The sequence below is a fragment of the Eptatretus burgeri genome, chromosome 1 (assembly GCF_056783735.1).
Source record: "Eptatretus burgeri isolate ZD-2024b chromosome 1, Ebu_testis_v1, whole genome shotgun sequence".
Classification (NCBI taxonomy): domain Eukaryota; kingdom Metazoa; phylum Chordata; class Myxini; order Myxiniformes; family Myxinidae; genus Eptatretus; species Eptatretus burgeri.
Window position 1 is genome coordinate 59059463 of NC_140961.1, and position 15965 is coordinate 59075427.

General features: G+C 41.0%; 1 protein-coding gene across 9 annotated transcripts in view; it reads left to right on the plus strand.

Moving 5' to 3' along the window:
• The window catches only part of LOC147034570 (RNA binding protein fox-1 homolog 3-like), a 725225-nt gene that overhangs the window by 20291 nt on the left and 688969 nt on the right, over positions 1-15965 (plus strand). The window lies entirely within an intron of this gene.

A 15965-nucleotide genomic window follows, 5' to 3' on the forward strand; every position in this document is an offset into this window, starting at 1 on the left:
CTCAGTTCTACTTACAAGATGGGCCCACACACAGACACACACACAAAAATAAAAGAAAACCCAGAGTTCTTTATTGGACCCTCCAGTCGATGAGAGAGACGAGCTGGGGGTCAGAGTCCAGATGGGTACCTGGTCGTCGGAGAAAGGGGGTACTCTGTGCTGCGGCACCTGCCAATGGTCGTCGGCCTGATCCCAGTCGCACGTGTGGGACTCGTGGTTCGTGGCGGAGCTCGGGTGGTGAATAGTCGGGGTCGCTCTGCCCTTCCTTGTGGAAGGCCAGCAGAGACGTGTTCGCCGCCTCGATGACCCTCTGCTCAACCCTCCTGACAGCAAAAACCAACTAAGAACTCGTAACAGAACCTCCGTAACCACTGCTCGTAACCACTCAAGAACTCCAGCGCAACCCAAAAAAAACACGACACCCTCGCAACCCCACCCGTCATTTTTATAGATCCCCCTCGATAGGAGAGGGGCCTTGGTGAAGCTGACATCGCTGTTTGCCCCAATTGGATTGGGCTTCCATGGGTCCACCCTCTCTGGGCGGGATTTCGGCCAGGCCGAAAAAAACCCGTTCACTCTACTGCAGACTCCCTAAAAAGGACCCACCGCCAGATTGAATTGGGACGCTGGAGGAAGTGGCAAGGAACGGCTGCAAGACCCTGCCTTGGCAAGTCAGTGTGTTTGTAGACAGCGGGTGTGTAGTGGGTCGTGATGGGGAATGGAATGGTTGTTGGTTGTTCGTTGGATGTAAAGATTTAATAACCTAACTAAAAAGAAGTCGCAACACACGTTTTTGATTCTCCCATTAGACAAAAGGAAGGGAATCTGACTACACATGTACTTAACGGGATAACTGACTTTGGGACCTGTATGTTGAATGCAAATGGTTTCCATATTCGTAACAATATATATATATATATATATATATATATATATATATATATATATATATATATATATATATATATATATATATATCCTACTGCAAAGCAATGTATGTTTTCTTTTTATTGTACTGAACTTCATCAATTGCACTTTTAAATGTAATTACAACACAATTTGTATGTTCTTCATGAAAGTACTGGGAATGTTGACCAAAACACATTAGCAGTATACGTCATTCGATCTTCTTGGAGTAGGGATCAACACTGCACATGCTTCTATTCCAATGGAGATCAGTTGGTTGGGGTGAGTCATTTGGTGGGGGAAGTGTAAATGTTGAAATCAAACTTCTGCAATGTTGTCAAATGTGAAATATTGAATTTTTTTTTCCTTCTTCACTAACATTATTCCCTTAAAAAAGAAGTGTTCCTTCATTAATTTTCCAGCAAAAGTCTTTGACCCCCCTCACCTCCAGTGCTTCCTATAGTTTTAAAGCTGGGTTTCACTCATGTAAAATTTACACAAACACGTAAGGTGATAGTTCTCCATATGCAGTAGTGGAAAGAATTATGGAAACACATATACTTTGCAAAACATATTTCATAATATCTGATAAGATTATCATCAGTTTTCTATCAGATGTCATGAAAAATGATTAGAGATTTTTAACATGAAGAAAGCGGTACACAACGAGTCACAAGCAATGTAGAGAAATTGCAACTACATTGTGGACATGCACTACAGAACACACACTCTAGTGTTTTGTACGTGAATCCTTTGCTTTGATGTTACACTTCTTCGTGCAGGAGCAGTCTGCATTTAGGGGCAGCATGATTGTTTAATGCTGACAAAGCGTACTATATTACTCGTTCAACTGAGTTGCTTAGTTGCCTTGTGGGTTTACTTAGCTTATATAAGTGCATACAACCTCAGTCTTCACTGAACCTCTGACAGCCTCCACTTGCAGCTGGTTTGTGGTGATATTCCTGGGAATGATTTTTAAGTGCTCAGTGAGGATTTTCTTTATCATTCCTGTGGCTCCAAATATCGCTGGTACAATTTCAGCTTTCTTCAATTTTCACATCCTCTTGATCTCATTTTTCAGATCCTGCTATTTCGTCCTTTTCCTCATTTCTGTGGCATTTAGTCCAAAGTCATTGGGAACCGAAACCTCAACAATGCTGACGTTTCCTTTTTGCATTTGGGCGCTATGTCCGAACACAACGCTTTGTTTGAAATGTCCACACTTGACGGGATCATCTTGTCACACGTGAGCATTACTTGTTCATTTTTGAGGATTAGCTCTGGTTTGTGTTTCTCTGATTGTTCTGGGACCGGGATGTTAAAGTGTTTACTGATGTGCCAGTGGATCACTCTTAGGATGCTGTCATGTATTTCTGTGTACAGCTGTTCCGCCATGAGTTTTTTACATCCCAAAAGGAGGTGACTGGTACTTTCTGTTTCTTACCCACAAAACCTGCATTTGTGTGATTGACTCAATCCTGCCATTTTCTTAAAAGCGTTAGTGTAATATCTTTGGTCTTGGGCATTGATGATGACTCATTCTCCATCTCAACTAATTTGACCTCTTTTAGTCATTCCAATGAGCCTTCCTTGTCAATCCTTGTCCTGTCAAGATATTTTTAAAATCTCCCTGCTTTTTTGTCATTCTCCCATTTGTCAGAGTATATCTGCTGATAATTATCTTTGTAGTTTTCCTTTTTTTTTTCCTTTGCAATTAAATCATTGGGGCTGTGTTTGTTTCTGTTTTATTTTCTGGTGTAGTATCCATAATTTGCACCTGTTTTTGGAAGTTTGTTGCTAAAAGGATTAAGGATTCCTTTTTCTGGTCTGTTGTTTTCTGGCTTGTGTACCTATCTCATCCAGTAGTCTATTGAGCTTTTCAAAAACTCCGCGAGTCCGACACACCATGTTCTGTGCACTTGGTTAAGCTCCATCAAACCACCTCCACCTTCTCGCCTCGGTAAGTACAACCTCTCACCTCGGTATGTTTGATGTTCCTTCATTAAGGAACATCTTGTGGAACGGTAAGTGCATTGGTTTTTGGTGAACATCTTGTGAATAGTTAGAAGTTTCCTTGTTTTAGTATCTAGATTGGTGATCTCCAGTTGTGGCCAGTTTATAATTGCAGAGTTGTATTCGAATATCGGTACTGCAAGTTGGTTCATAGCTTTGGTTTTGTTTCTTGGAGAGAGGGATGACTTCCAAATTCGTCTTATTCTGCGTAAGTACACTTTGCTGATTATTTTACACCTTATTTTGTGTTGTACCTTCTTCGATTCCAAGGTAGTTGTAGAATGCTTCATTTTCTCGTTCCTGTATTATACTATGAGGGATTGAAATGTTGTATGTTCCTTTTTGTTTTTCCTTGTATAAATGTGCATTTGGTACATTTGTCAAGACCAAACTCCATTCAGATGTCCTCTGAGTACTGCTTTACTAGTTGTAGTTGATCTGACAATTTCTTATCATTCGGTGGGAAGAGTTTAGATCATCCATGTACAGAAGATGTGTTACTTTTCTTGTTTCTTTGGTCATTTTTCTGTTACATGTCAGATTGCATTCGTGTCATTGTTCATTGATGAGGTTACTCAGTGGGTGCAGAGCAGGGCAAAACAGGAGGGGGAAAGACTGTCGCCCTGTAAGATACCACGTCATATCTTTACTGCTGAGATGTCAATCTTTCCTTCCATGTAAGGTAGTATCAGAGTTGTGTTCGAGAGCGTCATCACTTTCTCAACCAGTGTGACAATCTGAGGATCAATTTTTGTGTACTTGCATGCATTTTATAATCCATGCATGTGGGGCACTATAAAAGGCTTTTTTTGTAATCTCTCCAGGCTGTAGATAAGTTGATTTGTCAGAGCTTGCAGTTTTCAAGTGTGGTTTTGTTTAACAATAAATGGTCTATTGTTCCATTGCATCCTCCCTTACATACTTCTGCTCTGCATCTAAAGCTCCTTTTGAGTGAGGTGGTCATAAACTGCATTGGTGATAATACCTGTTAAAAATTTGTATGTTGTTGGGAGGCATTTTATTGGTCTATATTTATTGGGTAGATCGTAGATGGGTTTCTTCAGATTTGGGAATCGGAACTGTTTTTACATTATAAAGGAGGCCATTATTTGGGGATCTGATGGAGATGTTTACAATCATGAAAGGTGTAGCCAAAATTAATGCAGATGAGTTTTTCCAAAGAATGGGCATGGACAGGAACAGGACCATGAGGGCCCACGGCCATAAAGCAAAGAAGAGGCGAGCTAGGACAGGAGTAAGGCAGGGGTCTTTCACTCGGAGAGTATAATTGATGCAGAGAATGGTCTCCCTGGAAGGGCATAGCGGCAGCAGAAACAGTGGATAAGTTTAAACTGTAATTAGATAGGTATACCTAGAAGAATTGGGGACAGAGATGACCATCAACATTGGTAGGACTGGTAGGTAGCTTAGGTTTGGTTGATGTAATCATTTCGTCTTTGTTTGACAAGGAAGAAGTGATTCGATTTTGGTGAAGATCTGGATTTGGATACTCGAGTTTTTTAAGTGATTCTTCACTATTGAGGGCAAAAATCGACATATCGCACGATATCTCAAAAAGTTGTTGACGGATTCAGGCGTAACATTATGGACAGGTTGGGTGTGTGACAAGGACAAATTCATTCGATTTCGGTGAAGATCTGAATCCGGATATAATATTTTAAATTTTTTTACAAGTGATTCTTCACCATTGAGAAATGGGGCCAAAAACGATATACAGCATGATATCTCTAAAAGTTACGGATGGATTATGACAAAATTTGATGGATGAGTTGGTTAGATGACAAGAACAAGCCGATTAGATTTTGGTTCAGGTTCGGATTCAGATCCGGACTATCAATGGACAAAACGTAAACGGTTCAGCCTGGCGGAGGTATGCACTCTAACAAGAGCCCTTCCAGTTTACACCTTTATCTCCTGAAAAGTTGTTTTTCAAAGTCTTTTAATTGTCTGTGACATTCAGTACATACCCTGGTATTCTTAAGAATACGTTTGGAGAGTTGTAGCTCTTACCTTATCCACTTCCATCACAAGTATTGCCAGTTTCATGTATTCTCTTCATTCTAGCATAGATTAGAGAGCTACAACTGAAATATAGGGTCTTCCATATTTTTCACAAGGAGTTTCCTTCACCAGGCAAAACTATCAGTTTCACATGCTTGCTTTGTGATATTTCAGTCATTGGAGCCATAACTGGATTCCCACAACAACTACTGGCCAGAGTAAGGTTGCCTGCTCTTTTGTCGGATTAGATTAATACCAGTGTGGTGCTTTCCGATTTGTTGGATTACAATGAGCAGTGCGGCTATACTTCCTGTGCAGTTCATTAACCTCCGCCATCAAAGATCGGAGGTTACTGTTTTTACCCCTTTCTGTTTGTTTGTTTGTTTGTTTGTGAACAGTATTACGGAAAAACTCCTCGACGGATTTCGACGAAACTTGGCAGGGGGGGGTTAGGTATGGTCCAAGGATCATGCCATTAGATTTTGGACTTTGTCCCCCCCCCCAAAAAAAAAATTGTTAGAGAAAATTTTGGACTTTTTCTTACTTTTTATATTGATCTCAGGCTCATGGTGTAGCTTGGACATATATCACATGCAGGACAAAGACATTAGAATACTAGGAATTACAATGATATCAGTAGATAATGGATAAAGACATTGTATATGTGATTCGAACCTGGGTCACCTCACAAGTTAGGGGATCAGAAAGGAATGCTCTCAGGCTAATACTTTGACCGTTGTTGTTTATCATTGCGTAAAAGTTTTGTTTGTTTGTTATTTTGCACCATGAGTGTTCGATGTTACAATCTTGATGGGTTTCCACTCCAACACAGAATATTCAAATGAGAGTGCAGGAATTTGGAACTTGGCCAGAGTGCTTGCGATAGCTCACTTACTCTTCACAAAGGACACCGTGAAATCTTTAACACACACCAACTAATCCTGGCAGACGGGACACCCAGTTTAGTGCCCATCCGAAGGGACGGCACACTCATTGATGAATCACCCTGCGTACTGAGCACCAAGATGACAGTTTTTTTCTCTGGGCCGAGATTCAAACCCAGGTTAAACAGCTCAGAGGTGAGTGTGCTCCCTCTAGGCCATCCTGCCAACCCAATGCATAAAAGTATCTGGAATTAATTACCAGTACTGCATGAATAATTCCCTCAATGTCCAAAGTATTTTGTACAAGGTTTACATATAATACCTTCCTTTTTATTGGGAGTAACAGATCAGAAGTTAAATAATTGTGAAAGTTGATTTCAATTATATAAAATAATAGCTGAGGGTTTCACAGATGGAGAATGATTTTTTTTGTGCAAACCCCAAGAAATTAAGTTGCATCACTTCCCAAAAATGAATGGGCACTCATGTTTGACATGAAGAGACTGAAGGAATACTGACGTTGCGGTCGCCATGCCACTGTTTTGAGAACACAAATCTACCTGCCCTTCATCAAAACTTTGCTCGTTGTTGCTCCTTACACCACTATCCATTGTATTTCATCCACTAGGCATTTTGTGACACTTTGGCCTCACCCAATAATTGGAATTCTCAACCCAAATTTCCCCTACTGGCTGCTAATCTCTGCTTGAATTGATCATGAGGTTGATTGTTCCAGCTCGTCGTCCAATATCTCTTCCACTGATTGGTCCACCATCATTTCATCTCTGGACATATACATTTCCTGGGACTAATTTCACAACAAACCATTCTCTCTCTTCTCCATCAGGTCGTTACTTCAGGTCTCCAGCTGTCCTGTCCAAAATCTCGTCTCGAGTACAACGATTCATCCGGTGAGGAAATTGTTGGAAAGAGTGTTTCCTTTTCTTCCTGGACATCAAACCCCACCGATGGAACTTGTCATCTGTCTGCCCACATAACCATTCTGCTTTCATCTTCAGACACATCTGAGTTGAACATAGGGCACCACCTGAGCTCTGAACTTGCAGGTCTTTCACGATTCACAAACATTTGGTGGCATATGGTCAAGTTTCTCTTTGGACCATGCTCCATCTATTATTTCTTTCTTGAAGCATGGGGTCATGATGGGTATTGCTCATGTTAAAGCTGACTACCTCAACCTTGTCCTTACAGAAAATGCCAAGGTCCCTAATCCCTCTGTCCATGTACACATTCCACACTTCTCACTGTGTGTGTACTGCTCTCACCCATCCAAACCCCAGGAGTAACTTTGGCTGTGCTTTTCCCTCCATAACCATCTCTTGTTTGTCTGTGGGCTATACCATCCACCAAGCATTGACGGCTACATTTGTAGCTCTCTCTCTTTCTCTCTATCTCTCCTTGAGGCTGTTTCCTTGAATCATGCGGTGAGGTAGTTGCCTTGAAACAGCTTGCCTTCTCTTCCTGGAAGGCAAATACAACCAAAGGCAACTTCAGATCATTCCATAAAACCCACAACAAGTGTGTGCCCACTCTCAGAAGGGCCAGAAAACAAGTGTGCCAAGCTCGTGGATGAACTTTCAAACTTGTCTCCTTTCCTCAAAGACCTGATGGTGCCTTATTAATTCCGTCTCCAAAGTATGCTCCCCCGCTAATAACTCCCTCACTTCAAATCGCACCAGAGGTGAGTCTGCTTCTGAGAAAGCTGAATAACTCAAAGTCCCTTGCCTGCAAAGCACTCAAATCTGTGCAGGATAGTTTCACACCCCTCAACCTGGGAAGCCATGACATCATCCCTCTATGCGATGGAGAAAAAAAATTCGCAACCGATCATCTAAATGTCACATGTATTTTTGCGCAAGAAAGACGTATATCCTCAGTTTGTCCCTTTGTAAGGAGTGGCAAGCGAATCCACCAATTGATTTCTGTGCTCGACCTCTTGTCGAGATATTGTCTCTGGAGCTCACTTGCCCTGAACAGATTGTTTTTCCAAGCTAATCTCCAACGTTGGCTGCCACCTTTGAATTCTCAGGAGGGTCTATATTCATGCTCCTGCCATCCTCAGCTTATAATGATGCACAAAGTTTCTATCTCTGGTGTCATGAATTATTGTTCTCTAGTGTGGATTGGTGCTACTAACTTCCTTGCCCCCTTAAGGGCCTTATACGAGTAATCTTAGGCCCTATCAGGAAGCGGGGGTCTTCGGGTTTCTCTTGTTTCCTGTTGGCAAGTTGGTGGTCTTGCAATTTTTACAAGCTCTATAGTAGTGTTAATCTTCCTGTTCTCTCACCTCTCCACCCAGTATGTGCCCCTCCAGATCACACACCTTCTATCAGAAACCCTTTCCTTGTTTCCCTCTTCCTAACTTCACTCAATAATCACCTCCTTTTTGAGATTCCTCTTTTTTTTGCTTGTTGAATTTTCGTCCTTAGTTTGTTGTCTTGACCACCAACTACAGGATCTCAAGTCTTCTGCTACACCTCAATATCATTGTTTCTCCTTTTTCCTCTATTGAGCTTTTCGACACCTGCTGAGACCCAGTTGTCACCCTTCTGCATTTCCTTTCCTTGCGCTATGAGGAAACCTCTTGTTGTCATCCCACTGCTTTCCATTTGTCTCATCTTGTCGTCTGTCTATCCATTTTTCCCCTGCTCTTCTCTTACATGAGCCTCGATGCCTGTACAATCTCCCAAGATCTCCCTGTAAAAAAATCTCCCAAGGGCCAAAATAAATGTCCTGATAGAAAAGGATATCGTGAGAGACATGCATTGGGCTAGGTGAAAAGAGAGGAATTATTTTCTTTTTTTACAGGAGTGAGGTTCTTGGAAGAGCAAGGTAGAACAATAGGATAACATCAAGTCAATTAACTAACATGAAAAGAGGAGAGGGAGAGAGGAAATACTGAAACTAGCAATTAAAATTGTTCGTTTCAGAAAGGTTAATGGGGATAATAAAGATTATGGGTCAGAATTTGGGATGATAAGAGATGGCGGCGCACTGCTTGCTTGAAGCCCTGGAGGGAAGAGTGAGACAGAACAGCCTCTGGAAGGTGGTTCTAGAGATGGGAGAAGGGAATCCAAATCCATTGGGACCATATTCTGTGCAGAGCATCGGTGCTGCTGACGCAGTCTCCTGGACTATTGGGGACAATCCTGGACAGGTTGCTACTCTGATGCAGGATACTCAAATGGCTCAGTCATCCCATCCATCCATCCACTGTTACCATACTTTGTGCAGAGCTTTAGTGCTGCCTTAGCAGTCTTTTTGGCTATTGGGCACAATCCAGGATGGGTTTCCACTCTAACACAGGATACCAGCAAGCTGGCAATCATTTTGCTGACCTCGGAAGGATGACAGGCAGAGTCAACTCCATCTGGTATTAATTCAATGCAAACCAGGATTTGAATTCAGGACCCGAGGATCCCAAGCCCGTCACTCTAACCATTAAGCCAATACCAGGCATTGGAGAAGGGAGGAGAGGGTATGTATGTATGTATGTATATATATATATATATATATATATATATATATATATATATATATATATATATATATATATATGTGTGTTTATACACACATATACTGTATATATATATATATATATATATATATATATATATATATATATATATATATATATATATATATATATATATATATATATATATATATATACATGCAATTTTCCATCACAATGCATGCTGACTCAAATTGATAGTGTAGGTCAAAGTTTTCTTTATTTGTAAAGAGTATGAAGCTGCCCAGATATCATCTGGTATTCAGCTCTCTTGGCACTCTTTGCACTGCCAACGAAGGCCGGGATTCAATGAAACCCGAGTACAATGTTTATGGAAGAGGGGTGGGGGTGGGTGAGAGGACATCTGTTGTAGATTTCTGCAGGCCAAACGGAGGTCTGTTGATTTCTTTCAGTGCTGCGTTATTGACTTTGCATACAGCGTTTCTGCCAAAAGGCTGAATTAGGAACACACAAAGAAGGCCTTGTGAGGGCCATAAAGTCTATCCACCAAGCCACGTGCCACCGTTTGTGTGCAGTGGCATGTGAAAGACATAGGACATTCAGAAGGGGAAAGTTAATTGCAGCGTCTATTGAAGAGTGTTAATTCCTTTCGATGTGGACTATTGTGTGCTCACTGTACTGGGAAGTTGGATTTAGGCTTTACTTGCTGGCCATCCAACAACATCTGTTTTGTCTGACCTTCAGAATAGCGGAAACAACTTCAAGTATTCCTTGGAAGTGAAGAATGTTTTTCATCTTGCTACGTTGCTAGGTGGCCGCGGATGGATAAATCAATCTCGAAGGGAATCTGCCCATCTGGTGTTGATTTTTAGCCCCATCTCTGGTCGCAAATTCTTGTCACAGGCATGGGACGAGTAGCATCTCATTTTGATCTTTCATTATGTCGAAGAGATTTGTGGGAAAGATAATTTTGAATAGGCTCCTGTCTAGAGAATGAGGATTATTGATGATTTTGAGTAAAAAGCCAATTAAAACGTATTTATTTTTTCAAAAATTTTATGCTAACTAATTTATCATGAACATTCACTTTTACAAAGGATTATTTAGTTCTTGCTCATCATATAATCCTGCTTCTTAAAAAAATGTTGTTGAAAATCTCACTGCTGTATTGGTGAATTTATTTCTTGATTCTGATCTCAAGGTCATGTGAATTTCTGCCTCGATACATCTCAAAGTGGATATATTTTGTTGTATACCTCTGGAGTCTACATCTTTGTATAATGATATTAAATATTTTCCTGATTGGCTTTACATGGATGCTTTTATGGTATGCACATGGCATGGTCCTTTACACCACCAGTTGCACTTTAAGTATTGCATTTGCTTTTGTTGTGTTCCACATGTTCAGTTGTATTGTTCTGAGTTTTAGATCTGATCATTATATTTGGGGGCATGTACTTCAGTATTCAGCAATTTTAGACCCTCTCGTAAAGCCCTGAAGCACTGAGGAAAGTCCGCGTTAATGTAACATAACACTTTGTAACCCCTGCCCCCCTCCCCATACTCCCATCCTCCCCAATCCCCTGAGAAATGAAGATGTGTGAAAATTTAGGTTTATGAATATTTACCATTCATAATAATTAGTGTCCTTATTAACATGAAAAAGCTTTTTTTCTTCACTTAATCAAAGACCAGCTATGCATTATCAAAGCAACAACTAAAGCTCAGGGCGAGCCTCAGAACTGGAATAAAGAGGGATGTCTTTAAGCGTAATCTACTTGACAACAAAAAGTAAGGATGCCAAAAATTTTGAACGAATTATATAATGCAGACTGAAACGCTATCCTCTGAGTTCGCTCTAACAGTGCTACAACACCCCCCACCCACCATTCTGTGTGTTACATGTCATATACACTGCACCTAACCATACACATCTAGAGAGTTCAGAGAACACCTTACCCCACACAGTCATGAGAAAAAGGACATGGGAAGGGGCTTTTCAACTCTTGCTTTACGTTTCCGAGCACCATCTATATTTCCTGAGCCACCATATTATCTGAATCTCAGTATTCCCCAACGCTGAGAGCGAGAGTGGAAAATTTGATTGGTCAAGATGGCATCATATTTTGTCCAAGTGCTTTCAAACTGGATGTTTTGCTTGAAATGCGAACAAGGCGATTTGTGTTCACCAGTGTTAAGTATATATAGTGGGGCAACTCAGCATAACAATTGTTCATTTTGTGAGGAAAGCACCAAATTTGGCACACGAGTAGCCTATCATATTATGAACAGATTTGGATATTGGGCCATCTCAAATTCAGCCGCTGATGGCTGTGAAAGCCATTTTCCACTGCCATCAAAAATTTGAGATGGCCCAATATCCAAATCTGTTCATAATATGATAGGCTACTAGTGTGCCAAATTTGGTGCTTTCCTCACAAAATGCACAATTGTTATGCCATATTTAGCTAAGTTGCCCCACTAATATATATATATATATATATATATATATATATATATATTGTAATTCAATTTTTATAAAATAAAGGTTTTGAAGGCTGTATAAAAAAAAAACAATATTTTTCAGGAGTTTACCGCCACAGATGTGGCGTCTTTCACACCACCTTATTTAACATGTTTTAAAACAAGTTATTCATGCCAGTTGCATGTATTCTTCATGACGTCCCTAAAAAATAATGTTTCCGTCCAGGTTGGAGTATTTTCAATTTTGTTTCACTTCCGAACAGGCAGACAGACAAAAACAATTGTCTTGCTCCTTTGTGCGCGTGTGCGATCGAGATGATATTCTGTAAAATTTTTCCAAATTCAAAGTCCAGTCCTGTTAAACCACAGCTTCGTGTTCCAATTCATGTTCTACAGTGTTGAAAATATAAAATTAAATTACAATGAGTAGTTCCTCGATCATACACTGATGTCTGTAGACGGACAGAGTGGACAATTGCTTAACCCCGCTTTGCGCTTCATGCACGGGGTAACAAAGGGGAATTATGTTATCAGATATTTGTAAGCATTGTTAACATTATTAGATTACAAGAACACTGGTTTATTCACAGATTAAATCTGAAAAATGTTAACATTCAACTTTTGAACTGTAATGAAGTAAGGAAGATTAAATTAAAATATATACTTGGTAATATCACTGCTGGAAATGCAGAAGTAAGAGTACACCAATAAGCCTCCATCTCCCACTTCGTCTCACATACTGGACTCCTCTTCCTCAAATATATATATACACACACACACATATATCTATATAAACTTGTTGGGAATTGTAAATTATATTGCATGTTTCCTCAATACTTATGTAAAACTATTGAACACAAAAATCGGTTTGCATATTTTCATTTATTCTTTACAAGATCGAGCGAGAGAGTGAGGTGGTGACAGTGAGTAAAAACGCAAGGACCTGGCAGTGGGACAACAGTTCGATACAATGAGCAAGCAATGAATGAACAGGAAAAGAGGACAGAGATGAGGGGAGGAAATGCATTATCCTGCAAGTAAGAGGATTGGATTTCGTTGGGTAGGTTGAATGGAGGGAGAAAACATTGCAGCTGGGGACCTGAGATGAACTGATTTGTAGTACAGCACCTGCTTTTGAAGCCTTGGAGGGAAGATTAAGATTGAACAGCCTACGGAAGATGGCTCCATAGACAGGAGAAAAGAGTAACAAAAGAGCTGAGGAGTGTGCAGGCAGTTGGCCTGGAATTTTGGAAATAAACCAGGAGGGGATTACTGGAATGATTTTGTCCAAGTACTTTAAAATATCTTGGAGTTTCTGTGGAGGGACGATGGGTGTACTGTGAGAGCAGAGGGAGTTAGACCTCAGGAGGTAAAAAAAAATCAGGAGGTAAAATGGGCCTTGTGCTTCAGCCTCATTGCAGGAGATGTGAGATTATGCTGAGAACCTTGCATTCCACAAATTCCAGGAGAGATAGATGTGACGCTGGGGTACCATCCCTTAGGGAAGAGTAGTTTGAGCTATGACCAAAGGCCTTGTAGGGTTTGAGTAGTTCTGATTTTTCAATGAATGATTACAATGATGGAGGATGTCTCATATGCGGTAGGATTTGGAGGTAAACTTTGCAATATTGTCGGCACCGTAGAGGACATGGCTGGAGGTGAGACCTAGAAGTACAAGATAATGAACCTCCTCCAGTGGTTCACCATGGATATCGGTGGGTTAATTTGTTGATCATTCTAGAACAATTGGGTGAGACTGAGATTTGGTAGGATTGAAAGACATGTTCCCTTTACCAGACCAGCATTTCATCAGTTACAGGTCAGCGGTCAGTGATGCAGCTGCTGTCTTCCTGTCGGTGGGATGGAGTACTGTGTGACAGTGTACAATTGTCATCTGCAAAAAGTAAGAGATGGTTTTCCATCGCAATGGAGATGTTGTTTTTGTTGATGAATAACACGACTGAGCCCACAGCACTACTTTGTGGGCATTCCAGGCACCAATTGGAGAGGACAGGAGAGAGTTCCTTTGAAAATTCCTGACCATGAGGAATTCAGAAAGCCAGATTTGAAGGTGGCTTGGGATGAAACAGACAACGGGCTTGGCAAGCAGAGCAGGTTGCCAGACTGTTTAGAATTCCCAAGATGTATTCAAAGAGATGGTCTTGACCTTTTGTTTGAGGCTTAGGGCCTCCAACCATTGCTTCGAGAGGAGCAGCAGCAAGTCCAGCATTTAATGGCCAGGCTAGAATCCAAATTTAATGTTGAAATCAAGCTGTTTAATAATGGGAAAACACGACAGCAGCCGGAATTATAGATTCCATGACTTTGCTTCTAAATAATTTTATGTAAGTCTCTCATTGAGACTATCGGTTTTTGCACCCTTCTTGTGGATGGGATTGTTGTACGAGTGCTGACTTCCAGGCAGATGGGAGGCAGCAATGGGATAATGTTTGGATGAAGAGTGCAGACAAGACAAACAAGAGCAGTTGAGTCAGATTTCAAAACATGGGCACTTATACCATCTTGTCTTGTTGCCATGCAGAGTCGATGCTGGACATAATTTTCTGTACCTTCTCAGGTGAAAAATGCACAGTCGAGTAGACATCTAGTGGGTACAAGGGGGTAAGATAGGGACAGAGCGGAATGGGTTGGGAACAAAATATTTGGAGGAAAACACAACTTTGACACATTTCTTAGTTTGAGCAGAGTCTGCGGTGATGCTGATTGAGGTGAAAGAGGAGATTGAGCAGAATCATAATACCAGAGACCTACTTGACAAGGCATCATGATGATCTTGACGAAAGAGACTGGATGGACAGTTCAGCCCTGACTTTTGAAGACGAGAAGCACCTGCTCCCTACGGGAGCCATCAAGGGGATCATATTATTATAGTTATGCCTATTTTACTCCAAGGGGTCCCAGGATTACACATCCAAAAAATGGTTGCGATCGGTTCAGCCGTTTTTGCGGTACCTGGGAACAGACGGTCAGACGGTGAATTATCGTAAGATTATGATTTCTGGCTTTCCTTCGGATGAACACACTTGTTGCGTGCCTGATTGAGTGACCTAAAGTTAGTCAGTCAGGTTAGCCTTCCATGTTGAGAAAGAAAACTGCTTGACTGGAACAGCCTCACCACAAGATTCTCTGCACCATGCTTCGAGGGTAGATTGGATAGCTGCAGATGGAATGGGATGAACCTATTTCTAATTTAACATATTCAAATGAAAGACCAAACACTGTATTGGAGCCATCAGGAGGAACCTGGATAGGATTTGCGTTTCAGCCGCTACTCCACAACCCTCAAACCCATCCAGGCACAGCCAAGCGCTCCTTACAGAAAAAAACTTCCACAAGAATTCACTTCTCCTTAGAGAGATAGACAACGAAAGAGAGGAATAGAGAGTAAACGAGATGAAAAAGCAAGAATTAGATTGAATAAAGAGAATTGTGAAAAAGTATATAGAAGTTTGAAAGGAACAAAGGACAAAGTTGTCGGGAATAACAAAGATCAAAGATGTCAGAAATCATACATAATTGAACTTTGTGTTTCACATTATTATTGTACACAGCTCCTTCCCAATTCCATATCCAGGCAATGCATGATGCCATCGCCGGGTGCCAAAGGAAGGGAGTACTCAATTTTCACTCTGTTTTCTTGTTTGTTTGTTTGTTTGTTTATACGGGCGATATCACGGCCATTCTTTGAGCTAGGAAGCTGAAATTTGGAGACAAAGGTGAAGATGTGCTTTGGCAAAACCCATATTTTTTGTGATCACAAATTAATTGATTAATTACTTAATTATTATCGATTTATTAATTACATATTTATTTTCTTTCTCATTTGACAATAGCTCAGGCACCTTTTGGGCTCATCATCTGATCAAGCGAACTCGGGCATTAGCAACAACTCTTCTCCACAGACCCCTTCTCTCCATACAGCCTGGCAACTCCCACCTGCCAATACCCGAATGGCGCTCTGGAGTATCGATGTAGGTTCGGGCCGGTCTACCTCGTGTTCTGTGACCGGGCAATGGTTCCCATAGGATAGCACTATGGACAGTTTACTCCCGGCTTCTCCAGCAATGTCCGTTGAACCTAAGACGCCTGTGCAGTAATGTCTGTGATACCTGTGGTAGTGTACCATATAGCTCACTATT